Below are 18,882 nucleotides of genomic sequence, written 5' to 3' on the forward strand. Positions count from 1 at the left end.
CAAGCCTACCACGAACATTTATGACAACAAATAATGATCATATATGGATCCAAACGGCATTATATGACCACGAGATATATTCCCTAGAATTTCTAGACTTTTAGACACCGGCCCTGAAAACTCCAAAATTTCTGAAAAAGCGTGGATATTAGCCTTCAATTTTTGAATTTTTTGACTTTTTTTCGCCTGGAAATAAAAATTGCCGAAATTTTTACCATAGTCCCTAATACCCCCGAGAGTCCAATTGGGTAGGTGGAACAAACCAATTTGCTTTTAAACGACCAATTTACCGATTTACAACTTGCACCGATTTCTTTAATTCAAGAATACCACGAACATTTATGACAACATATAATGAATATATATGGTTCTAAACGGCATTATATGATCCCGAGATGTGTCTCTAAAATCTCGAGTCTTTACGTCAACGGGTCTCGAAACCTCCAAAATTTCTCAAAAAGCGTGGAAATTAGATTTCAATTTTGGAATTTTTTGATTTTTTTTCTCTCGAATAAAAATTGACGAAACGTTTACCATGGTCCCTAATACTTTCCGACAGTTCAATTGGGTAGGTGGAACTATCCAATTTGCCTTTAAACGACCAATTTATCGATTTACAACTTGCACCGAATTCATTAACTCAAGCCTACCACCAACATTTATGACAACGAATAATGATCATATATTGTTCCAAACGGCATTATATGACCCCGAGATATATCCCCTAGAATTATATGACCACGAGATATATTCCTCTAGATCATATTAGAAAGTTATCAACAACAAAAGATAAAAAAAATATTAAAAAATTATTAAAACCACCGTACAACGCATGGGTACTAATCTAGTTTGTTATATAAATAAAATGGTTAATTACTTATTTCACCTAATATGAATTAGAAAAAAATTACTTATCACCACTGTAAACGCATGTACTTATCTAGTAATTTAATACGGAGTATGTGTCAATGATGTGCAATATAATATATGTGTGGTTTAACGTAATTTGTTATTTTATGAATAATTTTAATATAATTTTTAAAATTTTGTTGGAACTAATGTATAAAATTAAAAAAAAAATACAAACCCATTTATAATTTATTGGTTGCAGAGAATTCATAATTGTGTTTATGATGCTAAGGATGTTATTGATGGTTAGACATACGAACTATTAAAGCGGAAGTGTTGGATTAAGAAGCGGCAAAAATGAAATGATACTCTCATTGATCCGCCAACGTATGGCGAGAAAAGTCCGACAATGAAGAAGTTTGATGAACAATAAATTGGAATCAAACCCCTTGATGTTGTGGCTAAGACAAGTCAGAGGCAGAGGTCCGACACAATAGTGATTAGCCCAAGGAATTTTGTTGGAAATATGAAATTGATCGGAAGAAATCGAGACATTGCTCAAGTGGTCGGTTTTTGTTGCAATTCAAGCAATGACAATGTCAATCTCATTGTTATAGGTATTGTCAGTTTGGGAGGTATACTCCTAAACCTCTCTTTGTAATATATCTAATTAAGTTTTATGTTTTTGCTTAATAGTGCATAATTTTTTTGTTTTGATGTATTTATGTTAATCATATCTCATAAATAAAGTTGTATTTATGTTAATCATATCTTATAGATAAAGTTGTATTTATGTTAATCAATTTGGGTTAGTATGTTGTATTTATGTTAATCAATTTGGTAGCTAATGAGGAGGCAGTTAGGGTGGCTGAGGAGGGAGTGATGGCCGAAAGGTGACAGTGAGGGTGGCTGATCTCACTAACGAAAATAATAATTGAAAATGTTATGTAGTAGTGAAATTTAGATTATGTGATTTTAGGTGGTATCAAAATAAAATAAAATTCTAGATGGTTAGCACAAGTGAAATATGGGTGTTTGAATGGTAGCAAAAGTGAAAATTTTCTGTAAAGTGTAAATACATGAGTAAGAGATACATGCAATGACGGATACAATAATGGAAATTAATTTTTTTGAAAATTTTTAGATAATAATTAGCCAAATTTCATAATTTGTAACTTTTTAAAAAAGTTGAATTTCAAACCTCTACTAGCTAGTTATACGAGCTAAAAGTTTAAAAAGAAAAGCATATTTTCAAGATTTTACTCCTTTTCTCCCTTATTGTTAGTCCCTTATAGCTTAATTTAAGTTTCAAAATGACAGTCTCATTTGCCTTTTTCAACTACTATTATTATTATTACTACTTTTTTAAGGAAATCCAACTACTATTATTATTACTCCCTTCATCCCTTATTGATAGTCTTTTATGGCTAATTTTAAATGCCAAAATGATAGTCTCATTTGCTTTTTTCAAGTACAACTAATATTAATCTTTTACCAAAATTCTCTCAAATTTGCAACAATAATTGTGCAAATTTAACTTTCTCATGTAAAATTTGCCTTTTCAAATCATGTATTTTTATTCCTTTCTCTCTTTACTTTTTTTGCATATCCAATATAAATTTACCATTTTAATGAACTTTTACTACTACTTATTTATGTTTTTATTAATTTTCGTGAAAATTGCCCATAAGGGACTATCAATAAAGGATATGGGAGTAATTTTTTACCAAAATTTCCTTCAATTTGCAATAACATTTGTGCAAACTTAGCTTTTCTATGTAAATTTTTTATTCTATTTCCTAATACTTATATTACTTTCTCTCTCTACTTTTTTGCTTAACCCGTATAAATTTACATTTTCAATGTACTTTTACTACTTCATTCTTATTTAATTTTCTTAATTCCCGTGATATTTCACCATAAGAGACTATCAATAAGGGACGGAGAAAGTACTACCTCCGTTACATATTATTTGTACAAAAACTTTTGCATGCCCCCGGTTTACAATAATTTTATTGTACATCGAGCATTTTGCAAAAAGTGACCCTTTTTTCTAATAAAAGTGACCCTTTTTTTTTCCAAAACTGACCCATATTTTTATAAAAATGACCCATTTTTTCACAAAAAGTGACCCTTTTTTTTCATAAAAATAACCCTTTTATTTTCACAAAAATGACCACTTTCATACATAAACGTTACCCTTTCTATCCACAAACGTTACCTTTCATACATAAACGTTATCCTTTTTACCCACAAAAGTTATCCTTTTCATGCATAAAAGTCACCCTTTCTACCTATAAAAGGGTGAAGTAACTCTTTAATGCACGTACAAAAGTGACCAACCCCATAAAATCACATAAGAACTTACAAATAATACTTGTAAATTTTTTTTTTAACACTGAAAAATTAATGAAACTAATTAAAAAATATACGAATAAAAAGATTAAAAAAAATAAAATCGGAAATAAATTCAAACAATATAAGTTCAATTTCGTCGTTTAGATTAGTAGAATTGTCTTCTTCTTCATAAGCTTAACATTTACCATATTAATCTAAAACTGAAGAAGAGGAAGAAAAAAAATACTCAAATTTGGCTTTAGAAAAACGCAAAAAATTGAGATAACAAATTTGATGAAAGAAAAAGATTGCTTGAATCACCAAAAAAAAAAAATGGAAGAAAGAAGTACAGTAGTTCATCAATGAAGAGGAGAGAGGAAAAATACAAGAAAAAGAATCTTTAAAAGTGGGGAAATGGGGTAAAAGAAGTATTGTGAAGGGATGAGAGAAAAAGAAAGGAGAGAGAAAATGGAATATTGAGTTAAAAATGAGTTACTCACAAACCCACACTTGCTTTATATGGTTCGATTTACAATGGATTTATTGTAAACCGGCTTTTTTTAAAAGTTTGTGTTATTTGTAATGACTAGACATTTTTCATCTCTACTTTAGTATATACTTTTAGAAACGTGGAGCATCACTTTTAAACTTTTGATCTTAAGTTTGGAAGGTTTATAAGTGTTATTTCAATTGTTTTTGTTTTTATGAGATTTTTAAGTAAGGTAATATTTCTTGTAATTTACTTGTACAAGGTTGTCGTGTTATGATTAGATTTTATTATTATTATTTTTTTTACGGGATAGATTAATTATTTAACTTAGGAGAAAGCTTCGTAAAAAGTTAATTTTAGTAAACAGTATTCGTTCCATGCCAAAAAATAAAATCACATAAACTCTCCACATCCAACCCCCACTCCACTAGTCCACTTGGCCTCTTTAAAAATCTCAAATGCAAGCCAATTAATAAGCTAATCTTAAGACACCCTCATTTTCACAATCATTTACAAAACTCATTCCTCCAATTCCATGGAGCATCATAATAACATCACTCAATCCTCTCCCCCATCACCACCACCCTCGCCGCCACCGCCGCCACGAAAAACCTACAAACTAACAGCCACATGCCCACATCCATCTCTTACTCTAAAACCACCACAAACAACTCCACTACTTCTTCCTACACACCAACCTTCCTCTTCAAAGATTGCACCTCCACTCTACCTACCTACATTCTCCAAGACATCTCATTAACCGCCTTCCCTTCCCAAATACTCGCAATAGTCGGCCCAAGTGGTGCAGGAAAATCCACCCTCCTCGACATCCTAGCCGCTCGAACCTCCCCCACCTCCGGCACCCTCTTCCTCAACTCCCACCCCATCTCCCCTTCCTCCTACCGTAAACTCTCCGCCTACGTACCTCAACACGACGCATGTCTCTCCCTTTTAACCGTCTCTGAAACCTTCGCCTTCACCGCCCGTCTCCTCCACCCTACCTCCACCTCAAAAGAAATTTCCGACGTAGTTTCGACTCTCCTAGGAGAGCTTCGTCTACGACATTTATCAAACACTTGGTGTACAAAAAATCTTTCCGGAGGCGAACAACGAAGGGTCTCGATAGGCCTTAGTTTACTACATGATCCCGGTATTCTCCTCCTCGACGAACCCACTTCAGGCCTCGATAGTGGTTCAGCCTTCAATGTAATGCAAACCCTTAAATCGATCTCGATATCGAGACATCGAACCATCGTTGTATCGATCCATCAACCTAGCTTTAAGATCCTCTCTACAATTGATCAAATTCTTTTATTATCTAAAGGAAGAGTTCTTCATCATGGAAGTTTATCTTCCTTACAAAACCACCTTAATTTTCATGGTTTTAATGTTCCTCCTCAACTCAATGCCCTAGAATATGCCATGGAAATATTAAACCAACTACCCGTTCCTCCATCTCCTACTCATAACACAAATGATAATCGTCGCGATACGATTGAGATTAAAGAGAAGATTAAGTATAAGAGCTCAAGGGTTCATGAGATTATCACACTTTCTAGAAGATTTTGGAAGATTATATATAGGACAAAACAACTTCTTTTGACAAATACATTAGAAGCACTTATTGTTGGTCTTGTTTTAGGGACAATTTACATTAATATTGGGTATAACAAAGAAGGGATTCAAAAAAGATTAGGTCTTTTTGCATTTACACTCACATTTTTACTATCTTCAACAACAGAAACCCTACCAATTTTTATTAATGAAAGGCCAATCTTATTAAGGGAAACTTCTAGTGGGGTTTATAGAGTGTCATCTTATGTTATAGCAAATACCCTTGTTTTTCTTCCTTATTTGCTAGTCATTTCTATAATCTACGCGTTTTCGGTGTACTTCCTAGTAGGCCTATGTGCTACATGGTTGTCGTTCGGGTACTTTGTGCTAGTGATTTGGGTAATTGTACTTATGGCTAACTCGTTCGTACTCTTCCTTAGCTCGGTTGCACCAACGTACATAGCCGGGACCTCGTTGGTGACGGTGATCCTGGCCGGGTTTTTCCTCTTCTCAGGGTACTTCATTGGTAAGGAGAGTATGCCTAAGTATTGGGTTTACATGCAATACTTGTCAATGTACAAGTATGCCCTTGATGCATTGCTTATAAATGAGTATTCATGTCTTGTTACAAAGTGTTTGGTGTGGTATGAAGAGAGTAAGAGTTGTATGGTAACAGGACATGATGTGTTGGTAAAAAGAGGGTTACATGAAGGGCAAAGATGGAATAATGTTTATGTTTTAATTGGGTTCTTTGTGCTCTATAGAGTGCTTTGTTTGTTGGTTTTAATTAGAAGGGTATCAAGGTCCAAAAAGTAATGAATTTAATTTAATGATCAATTGTAAAAATAATGTTTGTTCTAAGTTGTACAAACAATGCAATGTTACAATTATTTTAATTTGTTGAATATATAAGTTCAGTTATCTTATTTCTCTTTCAATAGTAGGACATACATTATTGATTAGATTCGTTACATATATACATCCATGAGCATAAAATAAGACGTGGGGACATTCATTGTTATATTCTGTTGCTTCACTTTCCCTCAGTGAATGTATGTATTTGAGATATGATTCCTCCAAAATGATCTTTAACGATTGTCCTTATCTAGCCAATCGTAAAATTAAAGGTGTATATAAGAAATAATGGGGCTTTAGCAATAAGAATCCTAGGAAAAATAACGCCTTTAATTTAGACAATATAATACTACAATAATATGCATGCATCATTTAAATTGAACTTGTGATATTAAACACAGATAAAACATTATATCAACTAATAATGATCATTTTATGATTTAACAAATTATTTGTAATGAGATTCACTAGGACCTGTAAAATTTCTATTTAATAACAATATTTTGACAAGCTACTCCATATAAATACGGAGAATTAAAAGTTATAATAAACATTAATTAATTAAATTTCTAATGAGATTGCGATGAGTTTTTTTTTTATGTTTTGGTTCTTTTCCACAAAGCTTGTTGGGTTCGGCGGACATTGATCTTATATACTACCTCCGTTTTTTATTATGTGCAACAAAGGAATATTTTATATCTCACAAATAATACCCCTTTGTTGCACATAATACGAAACGGAGGTAGTAATATTTACTGTCGGTTTCATAAAAATAAAATACGGAGAATTAAAAGTTATTCAAAAAATTATTACTTGTATGAGTGGTATGGAACATACTTTTTTTTGTAAGCCTCGTATCGAACATACTTTTCAACAAAAAAAAATAGAAATAAAGATTTCAATTATTGGATGGGTCACATAATCACATGCCATGGAGAGAATCTTGGTTCGTTGTTATGAAAGCAAGAAATTGGAAATTCAGCAAAATATATGAAATAGGAAATTAAAAAGATGTCACGGGGTCCTTATCAAATATATCCAAAATAAAAACAGTATAAACCTCCAAAATTGCTTGTCAATTTTTATTCGTCATTTAATTTAAGCGTCTTGTCTCTGTCAAAAAAACAAAATAATAAAGTCTTAAAAAGAATACTCGTTATAATAATGGAGTTCCCCATTACTTTTGTTTAGCTAACTAAGTGCACACTGTTTGGTTGCACATGAATTTATAGGGAAAAAAAACTCACGGGATGTAAGTCTAAATCACCAACTATCACACGTGAACTTAGTTCGTTCCATAAAAATTAAATCGAGTAAACTTTGCCTTAAATTATAGAATGTTGTGTTTCTAATGTTTACGGAATATAACAGTAGATTACTTACTTGTATGGTATAGAAAAAGAGTGATTTTAATTGTTAGATGTTATATTTTGTATGTTCGAAATGATGAACTTGTGCATGCGTGCAACGGTTGCATTTAGGCGATCATAAGGTTTAATCATCTATGCTTGTATAATGGTTGTTTGGGGGTATTGAGAAGCTTGGAAGAGACCATTTATTTTTGTAGAACCACAGGCCAAGTTCTTAGTTATATACGCAGTTTAAAACAAAAGAGAAAAAAAATAGTTATCTTAGGCGTTTATTCTGATTTATTGTTTTTTACACCATACAAGTTTATGTGTCGTGAACTCGTGATCTATCTAGATTTAGATAATGGATGCAATTTATAATATATTGTGAGTACTGTCTTTGCTTGTTAGTTTATAGACAATAACAATAAAATAAACCAACAAAATGAGTTACATTGAGTGATGCATATAAAGAGTCACAAATGGAATAATTTTTTATTATTTTTTTACAGCACACATCAGATGGAATAATTATCCTTATATTCCATTAACAATATCAATCAATAAGAGAAAATAGCATGTCAAAATAAATTAATTAATTAAAAATATAAGTAAGCTTCTCCATATTAACAGTAAACTGTAACTAAGCAATAAAATTTATTGTGTACAGTGTGCTATTTTTGTTTTTGGTTCAAGAAACTCTACTGTGTATATAATACACACTTGCATTTAATTTAAAAAAAAAAAAAAAAAAAAGTTTTGGAGGAACGAAGTTATTTATATATAGAGATTAGATTATGTAACATCATTGGGGATGTAGCTCAAATGGTAGAGCGCTCGCTTTGCATGCGAGAGGCACGGGGTTCGATCCCCCGCATCTCCATTGTTTTTGGTGAACTTTATTTCAATATGATTATCTGATGATATTTAGCATATAGTTGTTCAATAATCTTATAGAATAATAGTTTATTTATTTAGTTTTTTAGAATAGTTGTAGAATAGTAAAGTTAGACATGGATCATAGATTCATAGTTGATAAATTAATGATTGAATTAGGTAATCTTTCCCAAAGAAAAAAATCCCTAAGAGAATTGCTATTGATGATTTTTCTCATTAAGTTTTTCAGACATCTAACACAAGTTACATCATTTAGCAGCGAATTGAACATTAGGAACACTAGAAATATAACATAAGAAACAATATAAAGAGAAGCTATGGAAGATCGAGTTGGCTGCAACAATAAGTTGAGAGAAAGGGAAACCATGTCAATACATCATAAAAATGTTTATTGCCCTGTTTGGTAGTAAGCTTATTGGGGGTATATTAGCTTATTTGACTAACTTTAGCTGATTGACTAGTCAAACAAGCTAATACAAGTGTTTGGTAGTAAACTTATTGAAAGAGCGTATTCCACTAAATAAGCTCTTTTTGAAAAAGCTTATTTTAGGAGCTTTTTCAATTTGCTTATTCATTAATTATTGTGAAATGACACTTATAATCTCATTTAATTTAAAATCCTATCTAAACTACCTACCCCACTATTAGTTCATTGGTCATTTCACATACTCAATCACCTTTAAGCTATCAGCTATTTACCAAACACTTTTATATAATCAGTTAATACAATAAGTTAGTCAAATCAGTTAATAAAATCAGCTAGTCAAAATCAGCTAACTCAATCGGTTTCAGCTTTCAGCTTTCTCCCAAACAGGGCCTATATGTAAAGTAACATTAATTGTTATTGTTATCATGAAAAGCGAAACAAGACTTTAAACATGGACCGAAAACAAACCTAAATGAGTAAATGGGTTGTCCACTTGAACAAATTCATGCCCTTGATTATCACTCTTGAGTTACAAAGCCATTCCTTTGTGCTCAAACACATCAATTTTTTCATAGCCATTGTGGACTAATATGAAGTAATAGTTACAAAACTTGTCCCTGGTAGGAGACATATCAGTAACAAAACCAATGCTGCTAGCCTGCTACCACCATAAAGCGCTAAGTTTTGACAAAAAAAAAAAAATCTATTATAGCGGTAATTGGTTATTGATTTTTGAAAATTTACTATGACTAGTCATTGTTTATATACTGTTTTGAATCTAATCAGTAATTAGGTTTAGGTTTAGGTTTACTCTCGAGGATAATAATTATGGAGTATTTCAGTGTAGATTTAGGTTTATACCCATTTGGACAAAATTTATTTATTTTTTTTAAAAGGGCCCATTTGGAAAAATATAAATATTAAATATGTTTTTGTTTTTTAGGGTAAAAATGAAGGATTCTACTGAATCGGCACCTTCGACAGGTCATCGCTTGAAAGTAGAGAGGGGAGGTAGGAGAATTCCCTACTTAACTACTTCCAAACCTTTTTAGTTAGTGGGGCTTGAACTTAGTCACAAGGTGAGTTTCCCACCAACTCCAGTACATACTAAATATGTACTCCCCATCCATGATAAGTACACATATAGGTATAAAACTACTACGCACAAATATTTTTGTGGGTGCGGGTGTGGGGTGCGTGGGCACCGCACCCACTCCCAATTGCCATCCCTGGTCCGTAAACAGTTAAACACCCTTTTCAAAAAAAAAACTGAACACTGTGTGAGTAGCATGCACTGATTCATTTTCTCAAGCTTTGTATAAAGTGAAGTATCATATGCCAACCGGGCAACCGGCCCAACTTTATGTCCTCTTTTTTCTTAGACAAAACTTTATGTATAAAGTGGACCATATCCCGCTTTAGTAATGTTGCAAACAGCTATGCCTGTGTTATTTGTACTATTGTATAAAATCAATTGAAACAGCAGGACAGGGGATGTAGCTCAAATGGTAGAGCGCTCGCTTTGCATGCGAGAGGCACGGGGTTCGATCCCCCGCATCTCCAAATTTTTTTTTTCTTATACTATGGCAGAATTGAGATTGCATTGGGTTGCAATGTTGTTTTAAATTTTATTTTTTTTACCTTCCTCATCAGATTTGATACTGTTAATCCATCGAGCATCAATTTATAAATTTTCAACTTTGAGCTTATTAATTAAATATTTAATGATGTCGTAATGAGTTTTGTAACCTTCATCTATAAATATTGTACGTATGATAATCATGCAATTTAATTAAATCTCACGGTATAACACGGCAAAGTACGCAAGTTTTAGAAGTATCTAGTACAGTGGCTAGATCTTAAATATTATTAAGAGGGAAAAAAAAAACTAATTCCACGGTCCCATCACAATTTAATTAAATCTCACGGTATAACACGACAAAGTAGTCAAGTTTTAGAAGTATCTAGTATAGTGGCTACATCTTAAATATTATTAAATATTAAGAGGGAAAAAAAAAGCTAATTCCACAGTCCTGTCACAATTGATTTCTACATCAGAATTAATGTAATACACTAATACATATAAAGCATGTTTCACCGTCAACACAATATCTCACTAATTCAAAATTATGAGATATATTATTATTTGACCAACACCGCAATGATTAGCTGAATAGCTTGCAATGTTGCACAAAGAACAGGAACACTCATCAAGACCTTAAAACAACTGCTAGTTATAACAAAACAAAATCAAAACAAACAGTTTGATCACGTTCATACATATTTAAGATCACACAAAAGTTTAATAAAGCTAAGCATGACAAATAGAACGTACATTACAATCTATCAAGCTCCACCATGCAATGTTATCATACATTACACAATACTGGAATATTGACCTTTCTTCATTGTTTCCATGATTCCATTAATGTAGTCAATGCTACATTTGAGGAGCCTCCTTCTTTGAGTACATCCCTAGCCTTGTCTTTCAAATCCAACACTCGTTTTTTTATAAGATCCCTTTCTTCAGAGTGCACAATTTGCTTGACTCGCTTCTCAATCTCACTCGAACTTACAAATAGGTCTTTAGACTCGTTCATTGGTAACGCAATCCCTATTTCATCCACAAGAACTATCCTATTAAACCTTTGTTCAGCATATAGTGGCCACGCCACTATAGGAACTCCAGCATCAATAGCCTCTAAAGTCGAGTTCCATCCACAATGACTCACAAACCCGGCTATTGAATCATGACCTAACACGTCAATTTGTGGTGCCCATGACTTGACCACATAGCCCTTTTCCTTAGTCCTCTCTATATACCCTTCTGGTAGGATCAAGTCCAAATCCGGCTCGGGTGGCTTAAAAAACGCATCACCTTTTTCCTCACGACGTGGGGCCCGAACCACCCACAAAAACCTAACCCCACTCCTCTCTAACCCAAAAGCCATTTCCCACAATTGTTCCTTAGAAAAAACACCTCTACTCCCAAAACTCAAGTAAACCACACTTTGACTAGGTTGTGAGTCTAGCCATTTTAGACACTCGTGCCTCGGTTCACCATTATTTTTCGAACCGTCGCCGCGGTTAGCAATCAAAGGCCCAATACAATAAACAGGTGGAACTGAAGTATCAAGAAGACAAGTCCCCTGTTTTAAGGCCTTAACAGCTCTAACCTCCAATGACTCGAAAGTATTGATGATAATTCCATCAGCTTTAGGCAATGTTTCAGCTAATTTAACAAATTCACGATAACTTCCGCCACGATCAAGCATTGGCTGAATCATACAATTACCTGGAACAGAGTACAACCCAGGAATCTCAAGAGTAATGTCAAGATCCCTGAAAGAAGCAGAGGTAATTTTGTCAAATACCGGGAAGTTAAGAAAGAAAGTAAGAGAAGAAGCTCTAGAAGTGAAGAAAAAGTAAGTGGGTATGTTCAGAGATTGAGAAACTTCAACAGCAGGGTAACAGAAGAAGTCAAGAATGAAGGCTGAAACAGGGGAAAGTGAATTGAGAGATTCTAACACATTGGGATTATTACTACGAAAGATTTCGAATTTCAAATGCTCTAAATTCTGGTATTTTAAAGGGTCACCAAGAGCAAGAGGAACAGAAGGAAGAGAAAGAAATTTGATTGAAGGAAAAGAGGAAGAAACAGAGGACATGTAAGAGGAATATGAACCAGTAATAAAGGGGAAATCTAAGATGAGAATAGTAATGGAGGAAATAGAAGATGAATGAGATAAGAGAATCTTTCCAAGCTCAACCATGGAGATTAAGTGGCCAATGCCAGGTGATGGGTAGAGTACAATGTTCTCCATTGTTGTAAAAACACAAAGGAGTTTTGAATGAAGAAGAAGAGATGAATTAGGAAATGTCTTATGATAATATGTAGTGTGCTATTTAAAGGAAGAAGGTATGTGTTTTTGTGGTAGTAGTAGCATCACCAATTAAAGATCAACGGATTTACTTTATCTTGATAAGTTGCACGAGTAATTGATATTTTATTTTGGAAAGCGATATTTTTTAAGGTGCTCCATCCTTTTGGAGAGATGATAGTTTTTCCTCTTTATTTGATTATTAAATGAAAAATAAGAATAAAAATAAGAATAAATTTTTTTTTTAGTGTATGATATACTAAGGTGTATATAACAAATTCTAATTTTTGGGGGATTTTTAACCACCTTGTTTTTGTGAAAAATCCACCAAATAAGGAATTTTAAAATGAAAAATAAGAAGAAATTTCTTACAAGGAGGTGTGCTTATTACAATAGTGAGATTCGTTATTAATTATGAACTTTTTTTTTTTTTTGAATAGCTTATTAATTATGAACTTGTAGAAAGCAAATATGAACTTATTAATTATGAACATTAATGAAAACACCATTTGTATATAAGTATGGAATGTGATAAGAAAATAAATTTAAGGTCTCATTTGGTTTGAATTAAAATGTTTTTATGGAAAGGAAATGATTTTCAATGAAAAATTGTATCTATAATGGTGGAAAACATTTTACTTTTTTTTTTATTATTATTCTTTTTACAAAGAAAACATTTTACTTCATCAAACAAAGGAAGCCACAATTTTCTCCCTTTATCTTATCTCCTTTTAACTTTCCTTTATCCATCCCCACATTTCCGCTCCTATTTTAATTTCTCTTTACATTTTCTTGTAAAAACCAAACAAAGAAAAACTATTTTACAAGCTAAGTGTGATTTTTCTTGAAAATATGTTTTCCATTGAAAATGAAGTACATCAAAGCAAACGAGCCTAAAAGTAATTCACTTTAAGTCATTCCCTTAAAAAAAATGGTTTCCCATAAATTATTCTCTTTAATTTAAATTTCACATTCACTTTTTTATTTTAATTAATTAATTTATATATTTATTTATGTATTTATTTATTTATTTATTTATTTATTTATTATTATTATTATAAAAATATCAAAAAACATACAAAGTAAATCAATTTACAAGAAATTGGTGGCGAGCCGAGACATAATTTATTATTATTATTATTATTATTATTATTATTATCATCATTAAGTCGTATAAAAGTGTTGAAAAAAGGGAGTCATATCTTAAAGATAAGGGTATTTTAGGAATTTTTTCACAGGTACAACCAATTATAATATTTTATGTTTGTTTATTATTCTATGTTTTACAAAATAAGCAAATATTTTTCTCTTGTGTTTATTATAATTCTGTTTTATGGTGTCATGTTAAGCAAGATGGGAATGTTGTTGCCCATAATTTAGCTCGTTTTATTGTCTTATGGCTAGAGCTGTCAAAAGTTGACTCGACCCGAAATACCGACTCAAACCCGATTGTTAACCGACCCATCTAAAACCAACAAAATGGTGACCCAAACGAGTTAACCCGAGTATGTGAGATTCGAACATGAACTGACCTGGAGATGACCCGACCCGAATGTAACCTGTAAATTATTGACCTAAATCAAACCCGACTTGAACCGAAATTGACCCAAACGAATTTTAACCCGTAAAAACCCAAATTTAACCCGACTTGTTACTAACCTGACCTAAATTCAACCCGACCCGTTCCTAACCCGACCCGAATTTAACCCAACCTGTTAAAAACCGGACCCAAAATCAACTCGACTTGTTATTGACCTGATCCAAATTCAACCCGACTTGTTATTGACCCGACCCGAATTTTACCAGACCTATTACTAACTCGACCCACAAATTCAACCCGATCTGTTACTAACCCGACTCGAAATCAACACGAACTGTTATTGACCCGACCTAAATTCAACCCAAATTGTTCCTGACCCGATTTCAAATCATCTTAAATGCAATTTAGACCATCTTATTATTGTTGATCAAACCATTTTGTCTAGGGATACTAAGTCGGTCCAGGCCAGCAGTAGAAAGGAGGTTCATCCTCAAATTTAAGAGTTAAATATAGTATATATTAGTTGTATGGTCAAAGGAGATAATTATCTTCATAAATTATAAAGTATAGTACCCTAGTGTATTGCCATATATATTACACTCAAAAGAAATAATTAGCTTGATAAAAATGATAATTATATATTTATAGTTAGTTGAACCCGAATATGACCTGGGTTGTAAATGACCCGACCTGATTGTAACCTGCAAATTATTGACTTGAACATAACCCGACTTAACTCCGAGAATGACCCAACTTGGAAATGACCCAACCTAATTATAACCCGCAAACTATTGACTTGAACCGAACTCGACTAAAAGCCGAGAATGACCCGACTTGAATGACCCAACCTGATTATAACCGGCAAATTATTGACTTGAACCAAACCTAACTCGAACCCGAGAATTACCCTAACTCGTGAAAACCCGAATTAAACCCGACCTATTATTCACCCGACCCGAATGTACTCCGATCTGTTATTAACCCGACCTAAACCCGATAAGAAGTATGACCCGACGTGACCCAACTCAATCATGACCCAACCCAAATCGGACCCGCATAGGTTATGGAATTAATCCGAATTGACCCAACCCACTCTTACCGACCCAAACCCGACCCGTTTACCATGGACCTAATACCCTCTGGGAGTCCGATTGGCTGGGTGGAACCATCCAATTTACTTTTAAACAACCAATTTACCAGTTTACAACTTGCACTGATTTCATTAACTCAAACTTACCACGAACATTTATGAAGACATATAATGATCATATATGGATCCAAACGACATTATATAACCCCAAAATGTATCCCCTAAAATCTCAATGCTTTTCGACACCAGGCCCCAAAACATTAGAAATTTTTCAAAAAACGTGGATAATTAGCCTTCAATTTTGGAATTTTTTGACTTTTTTTCGCCCACATATAAAAATTGCCGAAATGCTTACCATAGTCCCCAATACCTTCTAGGAGGCCAATGGGGTGGGTAGAACCATCCAATTTGCCTTTAAACGACCAATGTACCGGTTTACAACTTGCACCGATTTCATTAAATCAAGCCTACAATGAACATTTATGACAACAAATAATGATCACATATGGTTCCAAACGAAATTATTTGACCCCGAGATGTATTCCATAGAATTTCGAGACTTTTAGACACCGGGCCCAGAAGACTCTAAAATTTCTCAAAAAGCGTGAATATTAGCCTTCAATTTTTGACTTTTTTTCGCCCGTAAATAAAAATTGCCAAAATGTTTACCATGGTCCCTAATATCTTTCGGGAGTCCAATTGTGTGGGTGGAACCATCCAATTTGCCTTTAAACGGCCTATTTACCGGTTTACAACTTGCACCGGTTTCATTAACTAAAGCTTACCACGAACATTTATGACAACATATATTGATCAGATATGGTTCCAAACGGTATTATATGACCCCGAGATTTAATCCTCAAATTTCAAGTCATTTAGATACCAGGCCTCGAAATCTCCAAAATTTCTCAAAAAGCATGGATCATAGACTTTAATTTTGGAATTTTTTGACTTTTTTTCCCCCGCAAATAGAAATTGCCGAACCACGTTCCCTAATACCCTTCAGGAGGCCAATTGGATGGGTGAAACCATCCAATTTTCCTGTAAACAACCAATTTACTGGTTTACAACTTGCACCGTTTTAATTAATTCAAGCCTACCACAAACATTTATGACAACATATAACGATCCTATACGGTTCCAAACGGCATTATATGACCCTTGGATGTATCCCCTAATTCTTAAGGCATTTTGACACCACGTCCCAAAACCTCTAAAATTACTCAAAAAGCGTGGATATTAGCCTTCAAATTTGGAATTTTTTTACTTCTTTTCAACCGAAAATAAAAAATTTCCGAAATTTTTACCATGGTCCCTAATAACCTCCGGCCGTCCAATTGGGTGGGTGGAACTATCCAATTTGCCTTTAACGACCAATTTACCGGTTTACAACTTGCACTGATTTCATTAAATAAAGCATACCGCAAACATTTATGATAATATATAATGATCATATATGGTTCCAAACGACATTATATGAACCCAAGATGTATTTCCTAGAATTTCAATACTTTTCGACACTAGGCCCCGAAACCTCCAAAATTTTGCAAAATGCATGGATATTAGACTTCAATTTTGGTATTTTTTGACTTTTTTTGGCCCGGAAATATAAATTGCCTAAATGTTTACAATGGTCCCTAATACCCTTCGGAAAACACCTGGCTGGGTGGAACCATCCAATTTTTCCTTTAAACAGCCGATTTACCGATTTGCAACTTTCACCAATTTCATTAACTCAAGCCTACCATGTATATTTATGAAAACAAATAATCATTATATATGGTTCCAAACGACATTATATGACCCCGAAATTTGTTCCCTAACATTTCAAGACTTTTCGACTTTGGGCCCCGAAACCTCCAAAATTTCTTAAAAAACGTGGATATTGGACTTCAATTTTGGAATTTTTTACTTTTTTTTACCCGAAAATTAAAATTGCCGAAATGTTTACCATGGTTGCTAATACGCTCTGGGAGTCCAATTGGGTGGGTGGAACCATCCAATTTGCCTTTAAACGGCCAATTTACCGACTTGCATCGATTTCATTAACTCAAGCCTACCACAAACATATATGACAACAAATAATGATCATATATGGTTCCAAACGGCATTAAATGACCCCGAGATGTATCCCTTAGAATTTTAAGACTTTTCGACAACAGGCCTCGAAACCTTCGAAATTTCTAAAAAATCATGGATAGTAGCCTTCAATTTTGGTATTTTTTTACTTTTTTCGCACGAAAATAAAATTTGTCAAAATGTTTACCATGGTCCCTAAATACCCCGCGGGAGTGCAATTGGCTGGGTATAATCATCCAGTTCGCCTTTAAACGACCAATTTACCGGTTTACAACTTACACCGATTTCATTAACTCAAGCCTACAGCGAACATTTATGACAACATATAATGATCATATATATGGTTCCAAACGGCATTAAATGACCTCAAGATGTATCATCTAGAATTTCAAAAAAAATCGACATCGGACCCTGAATCCTCCAAAATTTTTCAAAAAACGTGGATATTAGCCTTCAATTTTTGAATTTTTTGACTTTTTTTCGCCCAGAAATAAAATTACCGAAATGTTTACCATGGTCCCTAGTACCGTTCGGGAGTCCCATTGGATGGGTGGAACCATCCAATTTGCCTTTAAACGACTAATTTACCGGTTTACAACTTGCATCGATTTAATTAACTCAAGCCTATCACGAACATTTAAAACAACAAATAATGATCATATATGGTTCCAAACAGAGTTATATGAACCCGAGATGTATCCCCTATGATTTCAAGACTTTTCGACATCGGGACCCGAAACCTCCAAAATTTCTCAAAAAGCATGGATATTAGTCTTCAATTTTGGAATTTTTTGACTTTTTTTCGCCCGGAAATAAAAATTGTCAAAATTTTTACCATGGTCCCTAATACCCTCCGGGAGTCCAATTGGGTTGGCGAAACCATCCAATTTGCCTTTTATGACCAATTTAATTACCGGTTACAACTTGCACAGTGTAGACACCAAATTGTGTCTCCCCAAAACCAAACCCAGTGATGAATGCCTTGCACGTTGTGTTATTATCGAATTAGGTGAAAGTGGTTCGAAAGTCAAGTGTTGCGGTTTAGTTTTAATTAAATTCTCCTCTCTCTGTTTTTGAAAATGACCTTATTTATTTGAAAACGTCCATTTCAGTTTATTTTGGTCCATGATAAGGGTCCAATAATGGTGTAGATGGATGGGGCTCGAAAAGACCTTTCCAACGATATATTATAAGCCCGATTCCGATGAATATTGAGGAAGTTATGGCCAAAATACTAAACTGGGCCCAATATTAATTGTTATTCCTAAAATTATTAGGATTAATTATAGTTTTCTAGAAGTTTCTAGAAAGTTCCTTTTAATTCTAATATTGTTAGATTTAATAATTAATTATTTTTAAAAGATTTTTATTTGGAATAAAATATGGTTTTATTATCTTAAAAATATATTTTATCTTCTGTACGGATTCCGTAGATCAAGTTGATTAAAGATCGGATTCCGCGTGAAGAAAAACGCACTAATATAGGCTGTCGCCAGACGACAAGTCTGTCGCCGCGCGACAGACCCTGTCGCCG

At 33.5% G+C, this 18,882-nt stretch overlaps 2 non-coding genes and 2 pseudogenes across 2 annotated transcripts; 3 read left to right on the forward strand and 1 right to left on the reverse strand.

The window, feature by feature from the left end:
* Nucleotides 1-4,211: 4,211 nt before the first annotated feature.
* Nucleotides 4,212-6,046, forward strand: LOC145565596 (ABC transporter G family member 8 pseudogene; annotated as a pseudogene).
* A 2,198-nt stretch (nucleotides 6,047-8,244) lies between these two features.
* On the forward strand, nucleotides 8,245-8,317 carry TRNAA-UGC (transfer RNA alanine (anticodon UGC)). The gene has a single exon. It is a non-coding gene; the product is annotated as a tRNA-Ala (tRNA).
* A 1,931-nt stretch (nucleotides 8,318-10,248) lies between these two features.
* TRNAA-UGC (transfer RNA alanine (anticodon UGC)) lies at nucleotides 10,249-10,321 on the forward strand. The gene has a single exon. It is a non-coding gene; the product is annotated as a tRNA-Ala (tRNA).
* A 457-nt stretch (nucleotides 10,322-10,778) lies between these two features.
* Nucleotides 10,779-12,591, reverse strand: LOC145564386 (UDP-glycosyltransferase 88B1 pseudogene; annotated as a pseudogene).
* Between the last annotated feature and the right edge of the window lie 6,291 nt (nucleotides 12,592-18,882).

Source organism: Chenopodium album, chromosome 10, assembly GCF_948465745.1.
Source record: "Chenopodium album chromosome 10, dcCheAlbu1.1, whole genome shotgun sequence".
Classification (NCBI taxonomy): Eukaryota; Viridiplantae; Streptophyta; class Magnoliopsida; order Caryophyllales; family Amaranthaceae; genus Chenopodium; species Chenopodium album.